We start from the raw sequence: 19,810 nt of genomic DNA, 5'->3' as shown, positions 1-19,810 counted from the left end.
CCCACTCTCTCCAAGCTCTGTCGAGAGTCCTGTTCCAAATGCCTGCGACCCTTTCCGTGCCCCTTGCTTTGATTTGGAGGGATCGGAAGTGAGGACAGGAAAATCGTCCATAATGTCTGTGGATGCCTTGGCCATTCCGTCTGTTCCGGCGGTGCCCTCATCCCGGGACGCTGCCTCCCCTTTACTCCCCAACGCGTCGGCTCCGGAGCCCTCCTGTACCGTCCTCTCCCCGTCATTCTGTGTGGCTCCCCTACTCGGCTCGCCAGCCTCAGTCGGTTTGGCAGCCTCCGCAAAAGTTTTCTTGCGGCCAGGACAACCTCGGTACAGGTGGTCAGTTCCACCGCATCCATGGCACGTCCTTGGCTCTGTGCAGTCCTTGGCCGAATGCCCTTCTTGCCCACAGAAACGGCATCTTGTTTCCCCACAGCCTGCCTCTGAATGTCCTGACTGTCTGCACTTCCTGCAGAAAGCAGGTTGCCGTGGGTAAAATAGATACCCACGATCTCCACCAAGGCTGAAGAAGGCAGGTGGATGTTTCAGGCCTCCTGGACCTTCTGCGTCATGATACAGCAGTACCTGGAACTGGCGCCGCCCAGTCCAAAACCCCAGGGTGTCCTTTATATGCCTTGCAGCCGTCACCACCTCTCCATACTGCCCCAGGAATGCAGCTAGTGCTGAGTCATTAACAAAGGGGTTGTACATATGCACAGTTATTGTTCTGAAATTAGGTCTGTCCAGGTTCAGTACTCTGTAGCCGGCTAGCGGCCTTACCCCTGCCTCTGCTCGGCATATTTCAGCCACACTCCGGTAGATCTCCTCGGTCCTCAGTGTAACGTCGAACGCCTTCTCCTGCTGGTTCCACTGGATGCAGTGCACCTCCTCCACCATCAGTTGTAGCTGCCCAATTATGACTTGCCTGCCAAAAAACTCTCTGGACTGCAGATTGTAGTCTTCCGTGGTTGCCTGGAATCGTAGCGTGTGTCTCAGCCCGACCCTTGGGATCGACTGCTCTTTTTGGCCCCTTGCGGCCATTGCTGTCTCGTTGTTAGCTCTCTCTGTGCTGTATTTTTCCGCAACACCACTTGATCTTAGCCAAAAGGCCGAGAAGCGATGAGCCCCAACTGTTTGCTTCCTGAGTCACCCTCCTGACACGTTTCACCCTTGTCATGGTGCAGTTCTTTCCAAGGGACATAGCAGTGGCTGCTGCTTTGGCACACATCCAAGCACTCCATGGTCAAGCACCGTGGTCTCGTTAAGGACAGCTTTCTTTCTTTTCACAACTGTACAAGGCTCAGCCAAATGGCAAAGCCTGCTAAAAATAGGTTGAACTCATTGGTATTCCTCTCCACGGAAGTCTTTAGTAAAAGGCGAAAGACTTGTGCGCTATGAAGAGAAACCAAAGTAAGTACAGCAACATTGTCAAGAACAGCCAAAGTCCCTAGTTGCCCAAGTCAAAACGCTCATGGTAAGCCTGAGTTCACGTGCCCTGTTCCAAATCTGAAGCCACACCCATTCCCACATCTTAAAGAGGGCAATATTCTCCATAGTACTATTTCCTCCCCTCCAATCAAAAGTACAAATCACTTGATATTCTTTTCAACAAAACAATCAGGGGAGAGCGCGAACGCAGTCCCCCACTACCAGAAATTATGCAGTCGAGATTCCCACATTTGGGGAATTCGCAGTGGTCAGAACAACCGGAGTGCAATGGCTGGGCCTCGCCCTGGGTGAACCACCTTCTTGATCATGGTATCTCCCCTGCCAGGTAAGTATGAGTTGGAAGAGACAGAGACAGGGGCGGCATTCCCAGATGCAGTACTCCGGATGACGGTTCCCAGATGGCATAATCCCAGAGTGCAGCCCTTTAGCATTAAGCTCAGGCTGGGAGCACAGCGATGTTCCACGAGGGGCGTCAGAAAGGAATAAACAAGGCCTTTGTTTGACACAAGCCCCAGCCTTGAAGACAGACAGCGAATGAGATCCTCGTCGTTCATTAAAGTGTGAAGCTAATCAACAGATCCATTTGGATTGGTGTTTGGTTGTCCACAAGGCATTTGAGGAGTGCACCATTCCCGGCAATGCTGCAATACCGGGTCAATGCGTGGAGTGAACGGAGCAAGCCCCTTTTTCATCTCCCGATGCTAAAAATCTGCTTAATACGTTATCCTCATATAGAGGACATATCAGATATTAAACTGATAAGAACAGATACTACACTTGATCTTAGCCAAAAGGCCGAGAAGCGATGAGCCCCAACTGTTTGCTTCCTGAGTCACCCTCCTGACACGTTTCACCCTGTTCCAAATCTGAAGCCACACCCATTCCCACATCTTAAAGAGGGCAATATTCTCCATAGTACTATTTCCTCCCCTCCAATCAAAAGTACAACCACTTGATATTCTTTTCAACAAAACAATCAGGGGAGAGCGCGAACGCAGTCCCCCACTACCAGAAATTATGCAGTCGAGATTCCCACATTTGGGGAATTTGCAGTGGTCAGAACAACCGGAGTGCAATGGCTGGGCCTCGCCCTGGGTGAACCACCTTCTTGATCATGGTATCTCCCCTGCCAGGTAAGTATGAGTTGGAAGAGACAGAGACAGGGGCGGCATTCCCAGATGCAGTACTCCGGATGACGGTTCCCAGATGGCATAATCCCAGAGTGCAGCCCTTTAGCATTAAGCTCAGGCTGGGAGCACAGCGATGTTCCACGAGGGGCGTCAGAAAGGAATAAACAAGGCCTTTGTTTGACACAAGCCCCAGCCTTGAAGACAGACAGCGAATGAGATCCTCGTCGTTCATTAAAGTGTGAAGCTAATCAACAGACTGATCCATTTGGATTGGTGTTTGGTTGTCCACAAGGCATTTGAGGAGTGCACCGTTCCCGGCAATGCTGCAATACCGGGTCAATGCGTGGAGTGAACGGAGCAAGCCCCTTCTTCATCTCCCGATGCTAAAAATCTGCTTAATACGTTATCCTCATATAGAGGACATATCAGATATTAAACTGATAAGAACAGATACTACACTTGATCTTAGCCAAAAGGCCGAGAAGCGATGAGCCCCAACTGTTTGCTTCCTGAGTCACCCTCCTGACACGTTTCACCCTTGTCATGGTGCAGTTCTTTCCAAGGGACATAGCAGTGGCTGCTGCTTTGGCACACATCCAAGCACTCCATGGTCAAGCACCGTGGTCTCGTTAAGGACAGCTTACTTTCTTTTCACAACTGTACAAGGCTCAGCCAAATGGCAAAGCCTGCTAAAAATAGGTTGAACTCATTGGTATTCCTCTCCACGGAAGTCTTTAGTAAAAGGCGAAAGACTTGTGCGTTATGAAGAGAAACCAAAGTAAGTACAGCAACATTGTCAAGAACAGCCAAAGTCCCTAGTTGCCCAAGTCAAAACGCTCATGGTAAGCCTGAGTTCACGTGCCCTGTTCCAAATCTGAAGCCACACCCATTCCCACATCTTAAAGAGGGCAATATTCTCCATAGTACTATTTCCTCCCCTCCAATCAAAAGTACAAATCACTTGATATTCTTTTCAACAAAACAATCAGGGGAGAGCGCGAACGCAGTCCCCCACTACCAGAAATTATGCAGTCGAGATTCCCACATTTGGGGAATTCGCAGTGGTCAGAACAACCGGAGTGCAATGGCTGGGCCTCGCCCTGGGTGAACCACCTTCTTGATCATGGTATCTCCCCTGCCAGGTAAGTATGAGTTGGAAGAGACAGAGACAGGGGCGGCATTCCCAGATGCAGTACTCCGGATGACGGTTCCCAGATGGCATAATCCCAGAGTGCAGCCCTTTAGCATTAAGCTCAGGCTGGGAGCACAGCGATGTTCCACGAGGGGCGTCAGTAAGGAATAAACAAGGCCTTTGTTTGACACAAGCCCCAGCCTTGAAGACAGACAGCGAATGAGATCCTCGTCGTTCATTAAAGTGTGAAGCTAATCAACAGATCCATTTGGATTGGTGTTTGGTTGTCCACAAGGCATTTGAGGAGTGCACCGTTCCCGGCAATGCTGCAATACCGGGTCAATGCGTGGAGTGAACGGAGCAAGCCCCTTTTTCATCTCCCGATGCTAAAAATCTGCTTAATACGTTATCCTCATATAGAGGACATATCAGATATTAAACTGATAAGAACAGATACTACACTTGATCTTAGCCAAAAGGCCGAGAAGCGATGAGCCCCAACTGTTTGCTTCCTGAGTCACCCTCCTGACACGTTTCACCCTGTTCCAAATCTGAAGCCACACCCATTCCCACATCTTAAAGAGGGCAATATTCTCCATAGTACTATTTCCTCCCCTCCAATCAAAAGTACAACCACTTGATATTCTTTTCAACAAAACAATCAGGGGAGAGCGCGAACGCAGTCCCCCACTACCAGAAATTATGCAGTCGAGATTCCCACATTTGGGGAATTTGCAGTGGTCAGAACAACCGGAGTGCAATGGCTGGGCCTCGCCCTGGGTGAACCACCTTCTTGATCATGGTATCTCCCCTGCCAGGTAAGTATGAGTTGGAAGAGACAGAGACAGGGGCGGCATTCCCAGATGCAGTACTCCGGATGACGGTTCCCAGATGGCATAATCCCAGAGTGCAGTCCTTTAGCATTAAGCTCAGGCTGGGAGCACAGCGATGTTCCACGAGGGGCGTCAGTAAGGAATAAACAAGGCCTTTGTTTGACACAATCCCCAGCCTTGAAGACAGACAGCGAATGAGATCCTCGTCGTTCATTAAAGTGTGAAGCTAATCAACAGACTGATCCATTTGGATTGGTGTTTGGTTGTCCACAAGGCATTTGAGGAGTGCACCGTTCCCGGCAATGCTGCAATACCGGGTCAATGCGTGGAGTGAACGGGGCAAGCCCCTTTTTCATCTCCCGATGCTAAAAATCTGCTTAATACGTTATCCTCATATAGAGGACATATCAGATATTAAACTGATAAGAACAGATACTACACTTGATCTTAGCCAAAAGGCCGAGAAGCGATGAGCCCCAACTGTTTGCTTCCTGAGTCACCCTCCTGACACGTTTCACCCTTGTCATGGTGCAGTTCTTTCCAAGGGACATAGCAGTGGCTGCTGCTTTGGCACACATCCAAGCACTCCATGGTCAAGCACCGTGGTCTCGTTAAGGACAGCTTTCTTTCTTTTCACAACTGTACAAGGCTCAGCCAAATGGCAAAGCCTGCTAAAAATAGGTTGAACTCATTGGTATTCCTCTCCACGGAAGTCTTTAGTAAAAGGCGAAAGACTTGTGCGTTATGAAGAGAAACCAAAGTAAGTACAGCAACATTGTCAAGAACAGCCAAAGTCCCTAGTTGCCCAAGTCAAAACGCTCATGGTAAGCCTGAGTTCACGTGCCCTGTTCCAAATCTGAAGCCACACCCATTCCCACATCTTAAAGAGGGCAATATTCTCCATAGTACTATTTCCTCCCCTCCAGTCAAAAGTACAAATCACTTGATATTCTTTTCAACAAAACAATCAGGGGAGAGCGCGAACGCAGTCCCCCACTACCAGAAATTATGCAGTCGAGATTCCCACATTTGGGGAATTCGCAGTGGTCAGAACAACCGGAGTGCAATGGCTGGGCCTCGCCCTGGGTGAACCACCTTCTTGATCATGGTATCTCCCCTGCCAGGTAAGTATGAGTTGGAAGAGACAGAGACAGGGGCGGCATTCCCAGATGCAGTACTCCGGATGACGGTTCCCAGATGGCATAATCCCAGAGTGCAGGGATTTAGCATTAAGCTTAGGCTGGGAGCACAGCGATGTTCCACGAGGGGCGTCAGAAAGGAATAAACAAGGCCTTTGTTTGACACAAGCCCCAGCCTTGAAGACAGACAGCGAATGAGATCCTCGTCGTTCATTAAAGTGTGAAGCTAATCAACAGACTGATCCATTTGGATTGGTGTTTGGTTGTCCACAAGGCATTTGAGGAGTGCACCGTTCCCGGCAATGCTGCAATACCGGGTCAATGCGTGGAGTGAACGGAGCAAGCCCCTTTTTCATCTCCCGATGCTAAAAATCTGCTTAATACGTTATCCTCATATAGAGGACATATCAGATATTAAACTGATAAGAACAGATACTACACTTGATCTTAGCCAAAAGGCCGAGAAGCGATGAGCCCCAACTGTTTGCTTCCTGAGTCACCCTCCTGACACGTTTCACCCTTGTCATGGTGCAGTTCTTTCCAAGGGACATAGCAGTGGCTGCTGCTTTGGCACACATCCAAGCACTCCATGGTCAAGCACCGTGGTCTCGTTAAGGACAGCTTTCTTTCTTTTCACAACTGTACAAGGCTCAGCCAAATGGCAAAGCCTGCTAAAAATAGGTTGAACTCATTGGTATTCCTCTCCACGGAAGTCTTTAGTAAAAGGCGAAAGACTTGTGCGTTATGAAGAGAAACCAAAGTAAGTACAGCAACATTGTCAAGAACAGCCAAAGTCCCTAGTTGCCCAAGTCAAAACGCTCATGGTAAGCCTGAGTTCACGTGCCCTGTTCCAAATCTGAAGCCACACCCATTCCCACATCTTAAAGAGGGCAATATTCTCCATAGTACTATTTCCTCCCCTCCAATCAAAAGTACAAATCACTTGATATTCTTTTCAACAAAACAATCAGGGGAGAGCGCGAACGCAGTCCCCCACTACCAGAAATGATGCAGTCGAGATTCCCACATTTGGGGAATTCGCAGTGGTCAGAACAACCGGAGTGCAATGGCTGGGCCTCGCCCTGGGTGAACCACCTTCTTGATCATGGTATCTCCCCTGCCAGGTAAGTATGAGTTGGAAGAGACAGAGACAGGGGCGGCATTCCCAGATGCAGTACTCCGGATGACGGTTCCCAGATGGCATAATCCCAGAGTGCAGCCCTTTAGCATTAAGCTCAGGCTGGGAGCACAGCGATGTTCCACGAGGGGCGTCAGTAAGGAATAAACAAGGCCTTTGTTTGACACAAGCCCCAGCCTTGAAGACAGACAGCGAATGAGATCCTCGTCGTTCATTAAAGTGTGAAGCTAATCAACAGACTGATCCATTTGGATTGGTGTTTGGTTGTCCACAAGGCATTTGAGGAGTGCACCATTCCCGGCAATGCTGCAATACCGGGTCAATGCGTGGAGTGAACGGAGCAAGCCCCTTTTTCATCTCCCGATGCTAAAAATCTGCTTAATACGTTATCCTCATATAGAGGACATATCAGATATTAAACTGATAAGAACAGATACTACACTTGATCTTAGCCAAAAGGCCGAGAAGCGATGAGCCCCAACTGTTTGCTTCCTGAGTCACCCTCCTGACACGTTTCACCCTTGTCATGGTGCAGTTCTTTCCAAGGGACATAGCAGTGGCTGCTGCTTTGGCACACATCCAAGCACTCCATGGTCAAGCACCGTGGTCTCGTTAAGGACAGCTTTCTTTCTTTTCACAACTGTACAAGGCTCAGCCAAATGGCAAAGCCTGCTAAAAATAGGTTGAACTCATTGGTATTCCTCTCCACGGAAGTCTTTAGTAAAAGGCGAAAGACTTGTGCGTTATGAAGAGAAACCAAAGTAAGTACAGCAACATTGTCAAGAACAGCCAAAGTCCCTAGTTGCCCAAGTCAAAACGCTCATGGTAAGCCTGAGTTCACGTGCCCTGTTCCAAATCTGAAAGAGGGCAATATTCTCCATAGTACTATTTCCTCCCCTCCAATCAAAAGTACAAATCACTTGATATTCTTTTCAACAAAACAATCAGGGGAGAGCGCGAACGCAGTCCCCCACTACCAGAAATTATGCAGTCGAGATTCCCACATTTGGGGAATTCGCAGTGGTCAGAACAACCGGAGTGCAATGGCTGGGCCTCGCCCTGGGTGAACCACCTTCTTGATCATGGTATCTCCCCTGCCAGGTAAGTATGAGTTGGAAGAGACAGAGACAGGGGCGGCATTCCCAGATGCAGTACTCCGGATGACGGTTCCCAGATGGCATAATCCCAGAGTGCAGCCCTTTAGCATTAAGCTCAGGCTGGGAGCACAGCGATGTTCCACGAGGGGCGTCAGTAAGGAATAAACAAGGCCTTTGTTTGACACAAGCCCCAGCCTTGAAGACAGACAGCGAATGAGATCCTCGTCGTTCATTAAAGTGTGAAGCTAATCAACAGACTGATCCATTTGGATTGGTGTTTGGTTGTCCACAAGGCATTTGAGGAGTACACCGTTCCCGGCAATGCTGCAATACCGGGTCAATGCGTGGAGTGAACGGAGCAAGCCCCTTTTTCATCTCCCGATGCTAAAAATCTGCTTAATACGTTATCCTCATATAGAGGACATATAAGATATTAAACTGATAAGAACAGATACTACACTTGATCTTAGCCAAAAGGCCGAGAAGCGATGAGCCCCAACTGTTTGCTTCCTGAGTCACCCTCCTGACACGTTTCACCCTTGTCATGGTGCAGTTCTTTCCAAGGGACATAGCAGTGGCTGCTGCTTTGGCACACATCCAAGCACTCCATGGTCAAGCACCGTGGTCTCGTTAAGGACAGCTTTCTTTCTTTTCACAACTGTACAAGGCTCAGCCAAATGGCAAAGCCTGCTAAAAATAGGTTGAACTCATTGGTATTCCTCTCCACGGAAGTCTTTAGTAAAAGGCGAAAGACTTGTGCGTTATGAAGAGAAACCAAAGTAAGTACAGCAACATTGTCAAGAACAGCCAAAGTCCCTAGTTGCCCAAGTCAAAACGCTCATGGTAAGCCTGAGTTCACGTGCCCTGTTCCAAATCTGAAGCCACACCCATTCCCACATCTTAAAGAGGGCAATATTCTCCATAGTACTATTTCCTCCCCTCCAATCAAAAGTACAAATCACTTGATATTCTTTTCAACAAAACAATCAGGGGAGAGCGCGAACGCAGTCCCCCACTACCAGAAATGATGCAGTCGAGATTCCCACATTTGGGGAATTCGCAGTGGTCAGAACAACCGGAGTGCAATGGCTGGGCCTCGCCCTGGGTGAACCACCTTCTTGATCATGGTATCTCCCCTGCCAGGTAAGTATGAGTTGGAAGAGACAGAGACAGGGGCGGCATTCCCAGATGCAGTACTCCGGATGACGGTTCCCAGATGGCATAATCCCAGAGTGCAGCCCTTTAGCATTAAGCTCAGGCTGGGAGCACAGCGATGTTCCACGAGGGGCGTCAGTAAGGAATAAACAAGGCCTTTGTTTGACACAAGCCCCAGCCTTGAAGACAGACAGCGAATGAGATCCTCGTCGTTCATTAAAGTGTGAAGCTAATCAACAGACTGATCCATTTGGATTGGTGTTTGGTTGTCCACAAGGCATTTGAGGAGTGCACCGTTCCCGGCAATGCTGCAATACCGGGTCAATGCGTGGAGTGAACGGAGCAAGCCCCTTTTTCATCTCCCGATGCTAAAAATCTGCTTAATACGTTATCCTCATATAGAGGACATATCAGATATTAAACTGATAAGAACAGATACTACACTTGATCTTAGCCAAAAGGCCGAGAAGCGATGAGCCCCAACTGTTTGCTTCCTGAGTCACCCTCCTGACACGTTTCACCCTTGTCATGGTGCAGTTCTTTCCAAGGGACATAGCAGTGGCTGCTGCTTTGGCACACATCCAAGCACTCCATGGTCAAGCACCGTGGTCTCATTAAGGACAGCTTTCTTTCTTTTCACAACTGTACAAGGCTCAGCCAAATGGCAAAGCCTGCTAAAAATAGGTTGAACTCATTGGTATTCCTCTCCACGGAAGTCTTTAGTAAAAGGCGAAAGACTTGTGCGCTATGAAGAGAAACCAAAGTAAGTACAGCAACATTGTCAAGAACAGCCAAAGTCCCTAGTTGCCCAAGTCAAAACGCTCATGGTAAGCCTGAGTTCACGTGCCCTGTTCCAAATCTGAAGCCACACCCATTCCCACATCTTAAAGAGGGCAATATTCTCCATAGTACTATTTCCTCCCCTCCAATCAAAAGTACAAATCACTTGATATTCTTTTCAACAAAACAATCAGGGGAGAGCGCGAACGCAGTCCCCCACTACCAGAAATTATGCAGTCGAGATTCCCACATTTGGGGAATTCGCAGTGGTCAGAACAACCGGAGTGCAATGGCTGGGCCTCGCCCTGGGTGAACCACCTTCTTGATCATGGTATCTCCCCTGCCAGGTAAGTATGAGTTGGAAGAGACAGAGACAGGGGCGGCATTCCCAGATGCAGTACTCCGGATGACGGTTCCCAGATGGCATAATCCCAGAGTGCAGCCCTTTAGCATTAAGCTCAGGCTGGGAGCACAGCGATGTTCCACGAGGGGCGTCAGAAAGGAATAAACAAGGCCTTTGTTTGACACAAGCCCCAGCCTTGAAGACAGACAGCGAATGAGATCCTCGTCATTCATTAAAGTGTGAAGCTAATCAACAGACTGATCCATTTGGATTGGTGTTTGGTTGTCCACAAGGCATTTGAGGAGTGCACCGTTCCCGGCAATGCTGCAATACCGGGTCAATGCGTGGAGTGAACGGAGCAAGCCCCTTTTTCATCTCCCGATGCTAAAAATCTGCTTAATACGTTATCCTCATATAGAGGACATATCAGATATTAAACTGATAAGAACAGATACTACACTTGATCTTAGCCAAAAGGCCGAGAAGCGATGAGCCCCAACTGTTTGCTTCCTGAGTCACCCTCCTGACACGTTTCACCCTTGTCATGGTGCAGTTCTTTCCAAGGGACATAGCAGTGGCTGCTGCTTTGGCACACATCCAAGCACTCCATGGTCAAGCACCGTGGTCTCATTAAGGACAGCTTTCTTTCTTTTCACAACTGTACAAGGCTCAGCCGAATGGCAAAGCCTGCTAAAAATAGGTTGAATTCATTGGTATTCCTCTCCACGGAAGTCTTTAGTAAAAGGCGAAAGACTTGTGCGTTATGAAGAGAAACCAAAGTAAGTACAGCAACATTGTCAAGAACAGCCAAAGTCCCTAGTTGCCCAAGTCAAAACGCTCATGGTAAGCCTGAGTTCACGTGCCCTGTTCCAAATCTGAAGCCACACCCATTCCCACATCTTAAAGAGGGCAATATTCTCCATAGTACTATTTCCTCCCCTCCAGTCAAAAGTACAAATCACTTGATATTCTTTTCAACAAAACAATCAGGGGAGAGCGCGAACGCAGTCCCCCACTACCAGAAATTATGCAGTCGAGATTCCCACATTTGGGGAATTCGCAGTGGTCAGAACAACCGGAGTGCAATGGCTGGGCCTCGCCCTGGGTGAACCACCTTCTTGATCATGGTATCTCCCCTGCCAGGTAAGTATGAGTTGGAAGAGACAGAGACAGGGGCGGCATTCCCAGATGCAGTACTCCGGATGACGGTTCCCAGATGGCATAATCCCAGAGTGCAGCCCTTTAGCATTAAGCTCAGGCTGGGAGCACAGCGATGTTCCACGAGGGGCGTCAGTAAGGAATAAATAAGGCCTTTGTTTGACACAAGCCCCAGCCTTGAAGACAGACAGCGAATGAGATCCTCGTCGTTCATTAAAGTGTGAAGCTAATCAACAGATCCATTTGGATTGGTGTTTGGTTGTCCACAAGGCATTTGAGGAGTGCACCATTCCCGGCAATGCTGCAATACCGGGTCAATGCGTGGAGTGAACGGAGCAAGCCCCTTTTTCATCTCCCGATGCTAAAAATCTGCTTAATACGTTATCCTCATATAGAGGACATATCAGATATTAAACTGATAAGAACAGATACTACACTTGATCTTAGCCAAAAGGCCGAGAAGCGATGAGCCCCAACTGTTTGCTTCCTGAGTCACCCTCCTGACACGTTTCACCCTGTTCCAAATCTGAAGCCACACCCATTCCCACATCTTAAAGAGGGCAATATTCTCCATAGTACTATTTCCTCCCCTCCAATCAAAAGTACAACCACTTGATATTCTTTTCAACAAAACAATCAGGGGAGAGCGCGAACGCAGTCCCCCACTACCAGAAATTATGCAGTCGAGATTCCCACATTTGGGGAATTTGCAGTGGTCAGAACAACCGGAGTGCAATGGCTGGGCCTCGCCCTGGGTGAACCACCTTCTTGATCATGGTATCTCCCCTGCCAGGTAAGTATGAGTTGGAAGAGACAGAGACAGGGGCGGCATTCCCAGATGCAGTACTCCGGATGACGGTTCCCAGATGGCATAATCCCAGAGTGCAGCCCTTTAGCATTAAGCTCAGGCTGGGAGCACAGCGATGTTCCACGAGGGGCGTCAGAAAGGAATAAACAAGGCCTTTGTTTGACACAAGCCCCAGCCTTGAAGACAGACAGCGAATGAGATCCTCGTCGTTCATTAAAGTGTGAAGCTAATCAACAGACTGATCCATTTGGATTGGTGTTTGGTTGTCCACAAGGCATTTGAGGAGTGCACCGTTCCCGGCAATGCTGCAATACCGGGTCAATGCGTGGAGTGAACGGAGCAAGCCCCTTCTTCATCTCCCGATGCTAAAAATCTGCTTAATACGTTATCCTCATATAGAGGACATATCAGATATTAAACTGATAAGAACAGATACTACACTTGATCTTAGCCAAAAGGCCGAGAAGCGATGAGCCCCAACTGTTTGCTTCCTGAGTCACCCTCCTGACACGTTTCACCCTTGTCATGGTGCAGTTCTTTCCAAGGGACATAGCAGTGGCTGCTGCTTTGGCACACATCCAAGCACTCCATGGTCAAGCACCGTGGTCTCGTTAAGGACAGCTTACTTTCTTTTCACAACTGTACAAGGCTCAGCCAAATGGCAAAGCCTGCTAAAAATAGGTTGAACTCATTGGTATTCCTCTCCACGGAAGTCTTTAGTAAAAGGCGAAAGACTTGTGCGTTATGAAGAGAAACCAAAGTAAGTACAGCAACATTGTCAAGAACAGCCAAAGTCCCTAGTTGCCCAAGTCAAAACGCTCATGGTAAGCCTGAGTTCACGTGCCCTGTTCCAAATCTGAAGCCACACCCATTCCCACATCTTAAAGAGGGCAATATTCTCCATAGTACTATTTCCTCCCCTCCAATCAAAAGTACAAATCACTTGATATTCTTTTCAACAAAACAATCAGGGGAGAGCGCGAACGCAGTCCCCCACTACCAGAAATTATGCAGTCGAGATTCCCACATTTGGGGAATTCGCAGTGGTCAGAACAACCGGAGTGCAATGGCTGGGCCTCGCCCTGGGTGAACCACCTTCTTGATCATGGTATCTCCCCTGCCAGGTAAGTATGAGTTGGAAGAGACAGAGACAGGGGCGGCATTCCCAGATGCAGTACTCCGGATGACGGTTCCCAGATGGCATAATCCCAGAGTGCAGCCCTTTAGCATTAAGCTCAGGCTGGGAGCACAGCGATGTTCCACGAGGGGCGTCAGTAAGGAATAAACAAGGCCTTTGTTTGACACAAGCCCCAGCCTTGAAGACAGACAGCGAATGAGATCCTCGTCGTTCATTAAAGTGTGAAGCTAATCAACAGATCCATTTGGATTGGTGTTTGGTTGTCCACAAGGCATTTGAGGAGTGCACCGTTCCCGGCAATGCTGCAATACCGGGTCAATGCGTGGAGTGAACGGAGCAAGCCCCTTTTTCATCTCCCGATGCTAAAAATCTGCTTAATACGTTATCCTCATATAGAGGACATATCAGATATTAAACTGATAAGAACAGATACTACACTTGATCTTAGCCAAAAGGCCGAGAAGCGATGAGCCCCAACTGTTTGCTTCCTGAGTCACCCTCCTGACACGTTTCACCCTTGTCATGGTGCAGTTCTTTCCAAGGGACATAGCAGTGGCTGCTGCTTTGGCACACATCCAAGCACTCCATGGTCAAGCACCGTGGTCTCGTTAAGGACAGCTTTCTTTCTTTTCACAACTGTACAAGGCTCAGCCAAATGGCAAAGCCTGCTAAAAATAGGTTGAACTCATTGGTATTCCTCTCCACGGAAGTCTTTAGTAAAAGGCGAAAGACTTGTGCGTTATGAAGAGAAACCAAAGTAAGTACAGCAACATTGTCAAGAACAGCCAAAGTCCCTAGTTGCCCAAGTCAAAACGCTCATGGTAAGCCTGAGTTCACGTGCCCTGTTCCAAATCTGAAGCCACACCCATTCCCACATCTTAAAGAGGGCAATATTCTCCATAGTACTATTTCCTCCCCTCCAATCAAAAGTACAAATCACTTGATATTCTTTTCAACAAAACAATCAGGGGAGAGCGCGAACGCAGTCCCCCACTACCAGAAATGATGCAGTCGAGATTCCCACATTTGGGGAATTCGCAGTGGTCAGAACAACCGGAGTGCAATGGCTGGGCCTCGCCCTGGGTGAACCACCTTCTTGATCATGGTATCTCCCCTGCCAGGTAAGTATGAGTTGGAAGAGACAGAGACAGGGGCGGCATTCCCAGATGCAGTACTCCGGATGACGGTTCCCAGATGGCATAATCCCAGAGTGCAGCCCTTTAGCATTAAGCTCAGGCTGGGAGCACAGCGATGTTCCACGAGGGGCGTCAGTAAGGAATAAACAAGGCCTTTGTTTGACACAAGCCCCAGCCTTGAAGACAGACAGCGAATGAGATCCTCGTCGTTCATTAAAGTGTGAAGCTAATCAACAGACTGATCCATTTGGATTGGTGTTTGGTTGTCCACAAGGCATTTGAGGAGTGCACCATTCCCGGCAATGCTGCAATACCGGGTCAATGCGTGGAGTGAACGGAGCAAGCCCCTTTTTCATCTCCCGATGCTAAAAATCTGCTTAATACGTTATCCTCATATAGAGGACATATCAGATATTAAACTGATAAGAACAGATACTACACTTGATCTTAGCCAAAAGGCCGAGAAGCGATGAGCCCCAACTGTTTGCTTCCTGAGTCACCCTCCTGACACGTTTCACCCTTGTCATGGTGCAGTTCTTTCCAAGGGACATAGCAGTGGCTGCTGCTTTGGCACACATCCAAGCACTCCATGGTCAAGCACCGTGGTCTCGTTAAGGACAGCTTTCTTTCTTTTCACAACTGTACAAGGCTCAGCCAAATGGCAAAGCCTGCTAAAAATAGGTTGAACTCATTGGTATTCCTCTCCACGGAAGTCTTTAGTAAAAGGCGAAAGACTTGTGCGTTATGAAGAGAAACCAAAGTAAGTACAGCAACATTGTCAAGAACAGCCAAAGTCCCTAGTTGCCCAAGTCAAAACGCTCATGGTAAGCCTGAGTTCACGTGCCCTGTTCCAAATCTGAAAGAGGGCAATATTCTCCATAGTACTATTTCCTCCCCTCCAATCAAAAGTACAAATCACTTGATATTCTTTTCAACAAAACAATCAGGGGAGAGCGCGAACGCAGTCCCCCACTACCAGAAATTATGCAGTCGAGATTCCCACATTTGGGGAATTCGCAGTGGTCAGAACAACCGGAGTGCAATGGCTGGGCCTCGCCCTGGGTGAACCACCTTCTTGATCATGGTATCTCCCCTGCCAGGTAAGTATGAGTTGGAAGAGACAGAGACAGGGGCGGCATTCCCAGATGCAGTACTCCGGATGACGGTTCCCAGATGGCATAATCCCAGAGTGCAGCCCTTTAGCATTAAGCTCAGGCTGGGAGCACAGCGATGTTCCACGAGGGGCGTCAGTAAGGAATAAACAAGGCCTTTGTTTGACACAAGCCCCAGCCTTGAAGACAGACAGCGAATGAGATCCTCGTCGTTCATTAAAGTGTGAAGCTAATCAACAGACTGATCCATTTGGATTGGTGTTTGGTTGTCCACAAGGCATTTGAGGAGTACACCGTTCCCGGCAATGCTGCAATACCGGGTCAATGCGTGGAGTGAACGGAGCAAGCCCCTTTTTCATCTCCCGATGCTAAAAATCTGCTTAATACGTTATCCTCATATAGAGGACATATAAGATATTAAACTGATAAGAACAGATACTACACTTGATCTTAGCCAAAAGGCCGAGAAGCGATGAGCCCCAACTGTTTGCTTCCTGAGTCACCCTCCTGACACGTTTCACCCTTGTCATGGTGCAGTTCTTTCCAAGGGACATAGCAGTGGCTGCTGCTTTGGCACACATCCAAGCACTCCATGGTCAAGCACCGTGGTCTCGTTAAGGACAGCTTTCTTTCTTTTCACAACTGTACAAGGCTCAGCCAAATGGCAAAGCCTGCTAAAAATAGGTTGAACTCATTGGTATTCCTCTCCACGGAAGTCTTTAGTAAAAGGCGAAAGACTTGTGCGTTATGAAGAGAAACCAAAGTAAGTACAGCAACATTGTCAAGAACAGCCAAAGTCCCTAGTTGCCCAAGTCAAAACGCTCATGGTAAGCCTGAGTTCACGTGCCCTGTTCCAAATCTGAAGCCACACCCATTCCCACATCTTAAAGAGGGCAATATTCTCCATAGTACTATTTCCTCCCCTCCAATCAAAAGTACAAATCACTTGATATTCTTTTCAACAAAACAATCAGGGGAGAGCGCGAACGCAGTCCCCCACTACCAGAAATGATGCAGTCGAGATTCCCACATTTGGGGAATTCGCAGTGGTCAGAACAACCGGAGTGCAATGGCTGGGCCTCGCCCTGGGTGAACCACCTTCTTGATCATGGTATCTCCCCTGCCAGGTAAGTATGAGTTGGAAGAGACAGAGACAGGGGCGGCATTCCCAGATGCAGTACTCCGGATGACGGTTCCCAGATGGCATAATCCCAGAGTGCAGCCCTTTAGCATTAAGCTCAGGCTGGGAGCACAGCGATGTTCCACGAGGGGCGTCAGTAAGGAATAAACAAGGCCTTTGTTTGACACAAGCCCCAGCCTTGAAGACAGACAGCGAATGAGATCCTCGTCGTTCATTAAAGTGTGAAGCTAATCAACAGACTGATCCATTTGGATTGGTGTTTGGTTGTCCACAAGGCATTTGAGGAGTGCACCGTTCCCGGCAATGCTGCAATACCGGGTCAATGCGTGGAGTGAACGGAGCAAGCCCCTTTTTCATCTCCCGATGCTAAAAATCTGCTTAATACGTTATCCTCATATAGAGGACATATCAGATATTAAACTGATAAGAACAGATACTACACTTGATCTTAGCCAAAAGGCCGAGAAGCGATGAGCCCCAACTGTTTGCTTCCTGAGTCACCCTCCTGACACGTTTCACCCTTGTCATGGTGCAGTTCTTTCCAAGGGACATAGCAGTGGCTGCTGCTTTGGCACACATCCAAGCACTCCATGGTCAAGCACCGTGGTCTCATTAAGGACAGCTTTCTTTCTTTTCACAACTGTACAAGGCTCAGCCAAATGGCAAAGCCTGCTAAAAATAGGTTGAACTCATTGGTATTCCTCTCCACGGAAGTCTTTAGTAAAAGGCGAAAGACTTGTGCGTTATGAAGAGAAACCAAAGTAAGTACAGCAACATTGTCAAGAACAGCCAAAGTCCCTAGTTGCCCAAGTCAAAACGCTCATGGTAAGCCTGAGTTCACGTGCCCTGTTCCAAATCTGAAGCCACACCCATTCCCACATCTTAAAGAGGGCAATATTCTCCATAGTACTATTTCCTCCCCTCCAATCAAAAGTACAAATCACTTGATATTCTTTTCAACAAAACAATCAGGGGAGAGCGCGAACGCAGTCCCCCACTACCAGAAATGATGCAGTCGAGATTCCCACATTTGGGGAATTCGCAGTGGTCAGAACAACCGGAGTGCAATGGCTGGGCCTCGCCCTGGGTGAACCACCTTCTTGATCATGGTATCTCCCCTGCCAGGTAAGTATGAGTTGGAAGAGACAGAGACAGGGGCGGCATTCCCAGATGCAGTACTCCGGATGACGGTTCCCAGATGGCATAATCCCAGAGTGCAGCCCTTTAGCATTAAGCTCAGGCTGGGAGCACAGCGATGTTCCACGAGGGGCGTCAGTAAGGAATAAACAAGGCCTTTGTTTGACACAAGCCCCAGCCTTGAAGACAGACAGCGAATGAGATCCTCGTCGTTCATTAAAGTGTGAAGCTAATCAACAGACTGATCCATTTGGATTGGTGTTTGGTTGTCCACAAGGCATTTGAGGAGTGCACCATTCCCGGCAATGCTGCAATACCGGGTCAATGCGTGGAGTGAACGGAGCAAGCCCCTTTTTCATCTCCCGATGCTAAAAATCTGCTTAATACGTTATCCTCATATAGAGGACATATCAGATATTAAACTGATAAGAACAGATACTACACTTGATCTTAGCCAAAAGGCCGAGAAGCGATGAGCCCCAACTGTTTGCTTCCTGAGTCACCCTCCTGACACGTTTCACCCTTGTCATGGTGCAGTTCTTTCCAAGGGACATAGCAGTGGCTGCTGCTTTGGCACACATCCAAGCACTCCATGGTCAAGCACCGTGGTCTCGTTAAGGACAGCTTTCTTTCTTTTCACAACTGTACAAGGCTCAGCCAAATGGCAAAGCCTGCTAAAAATAGGTTGAACTCATTGGTATTCCTCTCCACGGAAGTCTTTAGTAAAAGGCGAAAGACTTGTGCGTTATGAAGAGAAACCAAAGTAAGTACAGCAACATTGTCAAGAACAGCCAAAGTCCCTAGTTGCCCAAGTCAAAACGCTCATGGTAAGCCTGAGTTCACGTGCCCTGTTCCAAATCTGAAGCCACACCCAGTCCCACATCTTAAAGAGGGCAATATTCTCCATAGTACTATTTCCTCCCCTCCAATCAAAATTACAAATCACTTGATATTCTTTTCAACAAAACAATCAGGGGAGAGCGCGAACGCAGTCCCCCACTACCAGAAATGATGCAGTCGAGATTCCCACATTTGGGGAATTCGCAGTGGTCAGAACAACCGGAGTGCAATGGCTGGGCCTCGCCCTGGGTGAACCACCTTCTTGATCATGGTATCTCCCCTGCCAGGTAAGTATGAGTTGGAAGAGACAGAGACAGGGGCGGCATTCCCAGATGCAGTACTCCGGATGACGGTTCCCAGATGGCATAATCCCAGAGTGCAGCCCTTTAGCATTAAGCTCAGGCTGGGAGCACAGCGATGTTCCACGAGGGGCGTCAGTAAGGAATAAACAAGGCCTTTGTTTGACACAAGCCCCAGCCTTGAAGACAGACAGCGAATGAGATCCTCATCGTTCATTAAAGTGTGAAGCTAATCAACAGACTGATCCATTTGGATTGGTGTTTGGTTGTCCACAAGGCATTTGAGGAGTGCACCATTCCCGGCAATGCTGCAATACCGGGTCAATGCATGGAGTGAACGGAGCAAGCCCCTTTTTCATCTCCCGATGCTAAAAATCTGCTTAATACGTTATCCTCATATAGAGGACATATCAGATATTAAACTGATAAGAACAGATACTACACTTGATCTTAGCCAAAAGGCCGAGAAGCGATGAGCCCCAACTGTTTGCTTCCTGAGTCACCCTCCTGACACGTTTCACCCTTGTCATGGTGCAGTTCTTTCCAAGGGACATAGCAGTGGCTGCTGCTTTGGCACACATCCAAGCACTCCATGGTCAAGCACCGTGGTCTCGTTAAGGACAGCTTTCTTTCTTTTCACAACTGTACAAGGCTCAGCCAAATGGCAAAGCCTGCTAAAAATAGGTTGAACTCATTGGTATTCCTCTCCACGGAAGTCTTTAGTAAAAGGCGAAAGACTTGTGCGTTATGAAGAGAAACCAAAGTAAGTACAGCAACATTGTCAAGAACAGCCAAAGTCCCTAGTTGCCCAAGTCAAAACGCTCATGGTAAGCCTGAGTTCACGTGCCCTGTTC

At 48.3% G+C, this 19,810-nt stretch overlaps 49 non-coding genes across 49 annotated transcripts; all 49 read right to left on the bottom strand.

Annotated features, from left to right (window-relative positions):
- Positions 1 to 1,288: 1,288 nt before the first annotated feature.
- On the bottom strand, positions 1,289 to 1,405 carry LOC142953791 (U5 spliceosomal RNA). Its single transcript, XR_012955392.1, has one exon. It is a non-coding gene; the product is annotated as a U5 spliceosomal RNA (small nuclear RNA).
- Positions 1,406 to 1,609: 204 nt separating this feature from the next.
- On the bottom strand, positions 1,610 to 1,773 carry LOC142953211 (U1 spliceosomal RNA). The gene has a single exon (XR_012954857.1). It is a non-coding gene; the product is annotated as a U1 spliceosomal RNA (small nuclear RNA).
- A 283-nt stretch (positions 1,774 to 2,056) lies between these two features.
- LOC142953525 (U2 spliceosomal RNA) lies at positions 2,057 to 2,247 on the bottom strand. Its single transcript, XR_012955160.1, has one exon. It is a non-coding gene; the product is annotated as a U2 spliceosomal RNA (small nuclear RNA).
- A 170-nt stretch (positions 2,248 to 2,417) lies between these two features.
- Positions 2,418 to 2,581, bottom strand: LOC142953313 (U1 spliceosomal RNA). Its single transcript, XR_012954958.1, has one exon. It is a non-coding gene; the product is annotated as a U1 spliceosomal RNA (small nuclear RNA).
- Positions 2,582 to 2,868: 287 nt separating this feature from the next.
- On the bottom strand, positions 2,869 to 3,059 carry LOC142953490 (U2 spliceosomal RNA). Its single transcript, XR_012955127.1, has one exon. It is a non-coding gene; the product is annotated as a U2 spliceosomal RNA (small nuclear RNA).
- A 176-nt stretch (positions 3,060 to 3,235) lies between these two features.
- Positions 3,236 to 3,352, bottom strand: LOC142953757 (U5 spliceosomal RNA). The gene has a single exon (XR_012955361.1). It is a non-coding gene; the product is annotated as a U5 spliceosomal RNA (small nuclear RNA).
- A 204-nt stretch (positions 3,353 to 3,556) lies between these two features.
- On the bottom strand, positions 3,557 to 3,720 carry LOC142953210 (U1 spliceosomal RNA). Its single transcript, XR_012954856.1, has one exon. It is a non-coding gene; the product is annotated as a U1 spliceosomal RNA (small nuclear RNA).
- A 283-nt stretch (positions 3,721 to 4,003) lies between these two features.
- On the bottom strand, positions 4,004 to 4,194 carry LOC142953456 (U2 spliceosomal RNA). Its single transcript, XR_012955094.1, has one exon. It is a non-coding gene; the product is annotated as a U2 spliceosomal RNA (small nuclear RNA).
- A 170-nt stretch (positions 4,195 to 4,364) lies between these two features.
- LOC142953312 (U1 spliceosomal RNA) lies at positions 4,365 to 4,528 on the bottom strand. The gene has a single exon (XR_012954957.1). It is a non-coding gene; the product is annotated as a U1 spliceosomal RNA (small nuclear RNA).
- A 287-nt stretch (positions 4,529 to 4,815) lies between these two features.
- LOC142953367 (U2 spliceosomal RNA) lies at positions 4,816 to 5,006 on the bottom strand. Its single transcript, XR_012955010.1, has one exon. It is a non-coding gene; the product is annotated as a U2 spliceosomal RNA (small nuclear RNA).
- Positions 5,007 to 5,182: 176 nt separating this feature from the next.
- On the bottom strand, positions 5,183 to 5,299 carry LOC142953756 (U5 spliceosomal RNA). The gene has a single exon (XR_012955360.1). It is a non-coding gene; the product is annotated as a U5 spliceosomal RNA (small nuclear RNA).
- Positions 5,300 to 5,503: 204 nt separating this feature from the next.
- On the bottom strand, positions 5,504 to 5,667 carry LOC142953209 (U1 spliceosomal RNA). Its single transcript, XR_012954855.1, has one exon. It is a non-coding gene; the product is annotated as a U1 spliceosomal RNA (small nuclear RNA).
- Positions 5,668 to 5,954: 287 nt separating this feature from the next.
- Positions 5,955 to 6,145, bottom strand: LOC142953455 (U2 spliceosomal RNA). The gene has a single exon (XR_012955093.1). It is a non-coding gene; the product is annotated as a U2 spliceosomal RNA (small nuclear RNA).
- A 176-nt stretch (positions 6,146 to 6,321) lies between these two features.
- Positions 6,322 to 6,438, bottom strand: LOC142953755 (U5 spliceosomal RNA). The gene has a single exon (XR_012955359.1). It is a non-coding gene; the product is annotated as a U5 spliceosomal RNA (small nuclear RNA).
- Positions 6,439 to 6,642: 204 nt separating this feature from the next.
- Positions 6,643 to 6,806, bottom strand: LOC142953292 (U1 spliceosomal RNA). Its single transcript, XR_012954936.1, has one exon. It is a non-coding gene; the product is annotated as a U1 spliceosomal RNA (small nuclear RNA).
- A 287-nt stretch (positions 6,807 to 7,093) lies between these two features.
- LOC142953524 (U2 spliceosomal RNA) lies at positions 7,094 to 7,284 on the bottom strand. The gene has a single exon (XR_012955159.1). It is a non-coding gene; the product is annotated as a U2 spliceosomal RNA (small nuclear RNA).
- Positions 7,285 to 7,460: 176 nt separating this feature from the next.
- Positions 7,461 to 7,577, bottom strand: LOC142953754 (U5 spliceosomal RNA). Its single transcript, XR_012955358.1, has one exon. It is a non-coding gene; the product is annotated as a U5 spliceosomal RNA (small nuclear RNA).
- A 180-nt stretch (positions 7,578 to 7,757) lies between these two features.
- On the bottom strand, positions 7,758 to 7,921 carry LOC142953208 (U1 spliceosomal RNA). Its single transcript, XR_012954854.1, has one exon. It is a non-coding gene; the product is annotated as a U1 spliceosomal RNA (small nuclear RNA).
- Positions 7,922 to 8,208: 287 nt separating this feature from the next.
- On the bottom strand, positions 8,209 to 8,399 carry LOC142953553 (U2 spliceosomal RNA). The gene has a single exon (XR_012955187.1). It is a non-coding gene; the product is annotated as a U2 spliceosomal RNA (small nuclear RNA).
- Positions 8,400 to 8,575: 176 nt separating this feature from the next.
- LOC142953751 (U5 spliceosomal RNA) lies at positions 8,576 to 8,692 on the bottom strand. The gene has a single exon (XR_012955356.1). It is a non-coding gene; the product is annotated as a U5 spliceosomal RNA (small nuclear RNA).
- A 204-nt stretch (positions 8,693 to 8,896) lies between these two features.
- On the bottom strand, positions 8,897 to 9,060 carry LOC142953291 (U1 spliceosomal RNA). Its single transcript, XR_012954935.1, has one exon. It is a non-coding gene; the product is annotated as a U1 spliceosomal RNA (small nuclear RNA).
- Positions 9,061 to 9,347: 287 nt separating this feature from the next.
- LOC142953454 (U2 spliceosomal RNA) lies at positions 9,348 to 9,538 on the bottom strand. Its single transcript, XR_012955092.1, has one exon. It is a non-coding gene; the product is annotated as a U2 spliceosomal RNA (small nuclear RNA).
- Positions 9,539 to 9,714: 176 nt separating this feature from the next.
- LOC142953788 (U5 spliceosomal RNA) lies at positions 9,715 to 9,831 on the bottom strand. Its single transcript, XR_012955390.1, has one exon. It is a non-coding gene; the product is annotated as a U5 spliceosomal RNA (small nuclear RNA).
- A 204-nt stretch (positions 9,832 to 10,035) lies between these two features.
- On the bottom strand, positions 10,036 to 10,199 carry LOC142953206 (U1 spliceosomal RNA). Its single transcript, XR_012954852.1, has one exon. It is a non-coding gene; the product is annotated as a U1 spliceosomal RNA (small nuclear RNA).
- A 287-nt stretch (positions 10,200 to 10,486) lies between these two features.
- Positions 10,487 to 10,677, bottom strand: LOC142953453 (U2 spliceosomal RNA). The gene has a single exon (XR_012955091.1). It is a non-coding gene; the product is annotated as a U2 spliceosomal RNA (small nuclear RNA).
- Positions 10,678 to 10,853: 176 nt separating this feature from the next.
- On the bottom strand, positions 10,854 to 10,970 carry LOC142953806 (U5 spliceosomal RNA). Its single transcript, XR_012955407.1, has one exon. It is a non-coding gene; the product is annotated as a U5 spliceosomal RNA (small nuclear RNA).
- Positions 10,971 to 11,174: 204 nt separating this feature from the next.
- LOC142953205 (U1 spliceosomal RNA) lies at positions 11,175 to 11,338 on the bottom strand. The gene has a single exon (XR_012954851.1). It is a non-coding gene; the product is annotated as a U1 spliceosomal RNA (small nuclear RNA).
- A 283-nt stretch (positions 11,339 to 11,621) lies between these two features.
- On the bottom strand, positions 11,622 to 11,812 carry LOC142953523 (U2 spliceosomal RNA). The gene has a single exon (XR_012955158.1). It is a non-coding gene; the product is annotated as a U2 spliceosomal RNA (small nuclear RNA).
- A 170-nt stretch (positions 11,813 to 11,982) lies between these two features.
- LOC142953310 (U1 spliceosomal RNA) lies at positions 11,983 to 12,146 on the bottom strand. The gene has a single exon (XR_012954955.1). It is a non-coding gene; the product is annotated as a U1 spliceosomal RNA (small nuclear RNA).
- A 287-nt stretch (positions 12,147 to 12,433) lies between these two features.
- Positions 12,434 to 12,624, bottom strand: LOC142953489 (U2 spliceosomal RNA). Its single transcript, XR_012955126.1, has one exon. It is a non-coding gene; the product is annotated as a U2 spliceosomal RNA (small nuclear RNA).
- Positions 12,625 to 12,800: 176 nt separating this feature from the next.
- LOC142953750 (U5 spliceosomal RNA) lies at positions 12,801 to 12,917 on the bottom strand. Its single transcript, XR_012955355.1, has one exon. It is a non-coding gene; the product is annotated as a U5 spliceosomal RNA (small nuclear RNA).
- A 204-nt stretch (positions 12,918 to 13,121) lies between these two features.
- On the bottom strand, positions 13,122 to 13,285 carry LOC142953204 (U1 spliceosomal RNA). Its single transcript, XR_012954850.1, has one exon. It is a non-coding gene; the product is annotated as a U1 spliceosomal RNA (small nuclear RNA).
- Positions 13,286 to 13,568: 283 nt separating this feature from the next.
- On the bottom strand, positions 13,569 to 13,759 carry LOC142953451 (U2 spliceosomal RNA). The gene has a single exon (XR_012955090.1). It is a non-coding gene; the product is annotated as a U2 spliceosomal RNA (small nuclear RNA).
- A 176-nt stretch (positions 13,760 to 13,935) lies between these two features.
- Positions 13,936 to 14,052, bottom strand: LOC142953749 (U5 spliceosomal RNA). Its single transcript, XR_012955354.1, has one exon. It is a non-coding gene; the product is annotated as a U5 spliceosomal RNA (small nuclear RNA).
- A 204-nt stretch (positions 14,053 to 14,256) lies between these two features.
- LOC142953290 (U1 spliceosomal RNA) lies at positions 14,257 to 14,420 on the bottom strand. Its single transcript, XR_012954934.1, has one exon. It is a non-coding gene; the product is annotated as a U1 spliceosomal RNA (small nuclear RNA).
- A 287-nt stretch (positions 14,421 to 14,707) lies between these two features.
- LOC142953522 (U2 spliceosomal RNA) lies at positions 14,708 to 14,898 on the bottom strand. Its single transcript, XR_012955157.1, has one exon. It is a non-coding gene; the product is annotated as a U2 spliceosomal RNA (small nuclear RNA).
- A 176-nt stretch (positions 14,899 to 15,074) lies between these two features.
- On the bottom strand, positions 15,075 to 15,191 carry LOC142953748 (U5 spliceosomal RNA). Its single transcript, XR_012955353.1, has one exon. It is a non-coding gene; the product is annotated as a U5 spliceosomal RNA (small nuclear RNA).
- Positions 15,192 to 15,371: 180 nt separating this feature from the next.
- On the bottom strand, positions 15,372 to 15,535 carry LOC142953203 (U1 spliceosomal RNA). Its single transcript, XR_012954849.1, has one exon. It is a non-coding gene; the product is annotated as a U1 spliceosomal RNA (small nuclear RNA).
- A 287-nt stretch (positions 15,536 to 15,822) lies between these two features.
- LOC142953552 (U2 spliceosomal RNA) lies at positions 15,823 to 16,013 on the bottom strand. The gene has a single exon (XR_012955186.1). It is a non-coding gene; the product is annotated as a U2 spliceosomal RNA (small nuclear RNA).
- Positions 16,014 to 16,189: 176 nt separating this feature from the next.
- On the bottom strand, positions 16,190 to 16,306 carry LOC142953747 (U5 spliceosomal RNA). The gene has a single exon (XR_012955352.1). It is a non-coding gene; the product is annotated as a U5 spliceosomal RNA (small nuclear RNA).
- Positions 16,307 to 16,510: 204 nt separating this feature from the next.
- LOC142953289 (U1 spliceosomal RNA) lies at positions 16,511 to 16,674 on the bottom strand. The gene has a single exon (XR_012954932.1). It is a non-coding gene; the product is annotated as a U1 spliceosomal RNA (small nuclear RNA).
- A 287-nt stretch (positions 16,675 to 16,961) lies between these two features.
- LOC142953449 (U2 spliceosomal RNA) lies at positions 16,962 to 17,152 on the bottom strand. The gene has a single exon (XR_012955088.1). It is a non-coding gene; the product is annotated as a U2 spliceosomal RNA (small nuclear RNA).
- Positions 17,153 to 17,328: 176 nt separating this feature from the next.
- On the bottom strand, positions 17,329 to 17,445 carry LOC142953746 (U5 spliceosomal RNA). Its single transcript, XR_012955351.1, has one exon. It is a non-coding gene; the product is annotated as a U5 spliceosomal RNA (small nuclear RNA).
- A 204-nt stretch (positions 17,446 to 17,649) lies between these two features.
- On the bottom strand, positions 17,650 to 17,813 carry LOC142953287 (U1 spliceosomal RNA). The gene has a single exon (XR_012954930.1). It is a non-coding gene; the product is annotated as a U1 spliceosomal RNA (small nuclear RNA).
- A 287-nt stretch (positions 17,814 to 18,100) lies between these two features.
- Positions 18,101 to 18,291, bottom strand: LOC142953521 (U2 spliceosomal RNA). The gene has a single exon (XR_012955156.1). It is a non-coding gene; the product is annotated as a U2 spliceosomal RNA (small nuclear RNA).
- Positions 18,292 to 18,467: 176 nt separating this feature from the next.
- On the bottom strand, positions 18,468 to 18,584 carry LOC142953745 (U5 spliceosomal RNA). The gene has a single exon (XR_012955350.1). It is a non-coding gene; the product is annotated as a U5 spliceosomal RNA (small nuclear RNA).
- Positions 18,585 to 18,788: 204 nt separating this feature from the next.
- On the bottom strand, positions 18,789 to 18,952 carry LOC142953286 (U1 spliceosomal RNA). The gene has a single exon (XR_012954929.1). It is a non-coding gene; the product is annotated as a U1 spliceosomal RNA (small nuclear RNA).
- A 287-nt stretch (positions 18,953 to 19,239) lies between these two features.
- On the bottom strand, positions 19,240 to 19,430 carry LOC142953531 (U2 spliceosomal RNA). The gene has a single exon (XR_012955166.1). It is a non-coding gene; the product is annotated as a U2 spliceosomal RNA (small nuclear RNA).
- A 176-nt stretch (positions 19,431 to 19,606) lies between these two features.
- Positions 19,607 to 19,723, bottom strand: LOC142953744 (U5 spliceosomal RNA). Its single transcript, XR_012955349.1, has one exon. It is a non-coding gene; the product is annotated as a U5 spliceosomal RNA (small nuclear RNA).
- Positions 19,724 to 19,810: the final 87 nt, after the last annotated feature.

The sequence above is a fragment of the Anarhichas minor genome, unplaced genomic scaffold, assembly GCF_050575085.1.
Source record: "Anarhichas minor isolate MPS153535 unplaced genomic scaffold, ASM5057508v1 ptg000018l, whole genome shotgun sequence".
NCBI classification, from domain to species: Eukaryota; Metazoa; Chordata; class Actinopteri; order Perciformes; family Anarhichadidae; genus Anarhichas; species Anarhichas minor.
Note: the sequence above shows the minus strand (reverse complement) of the source record. Positions and strands in the feature narration are given on the sequence as shown.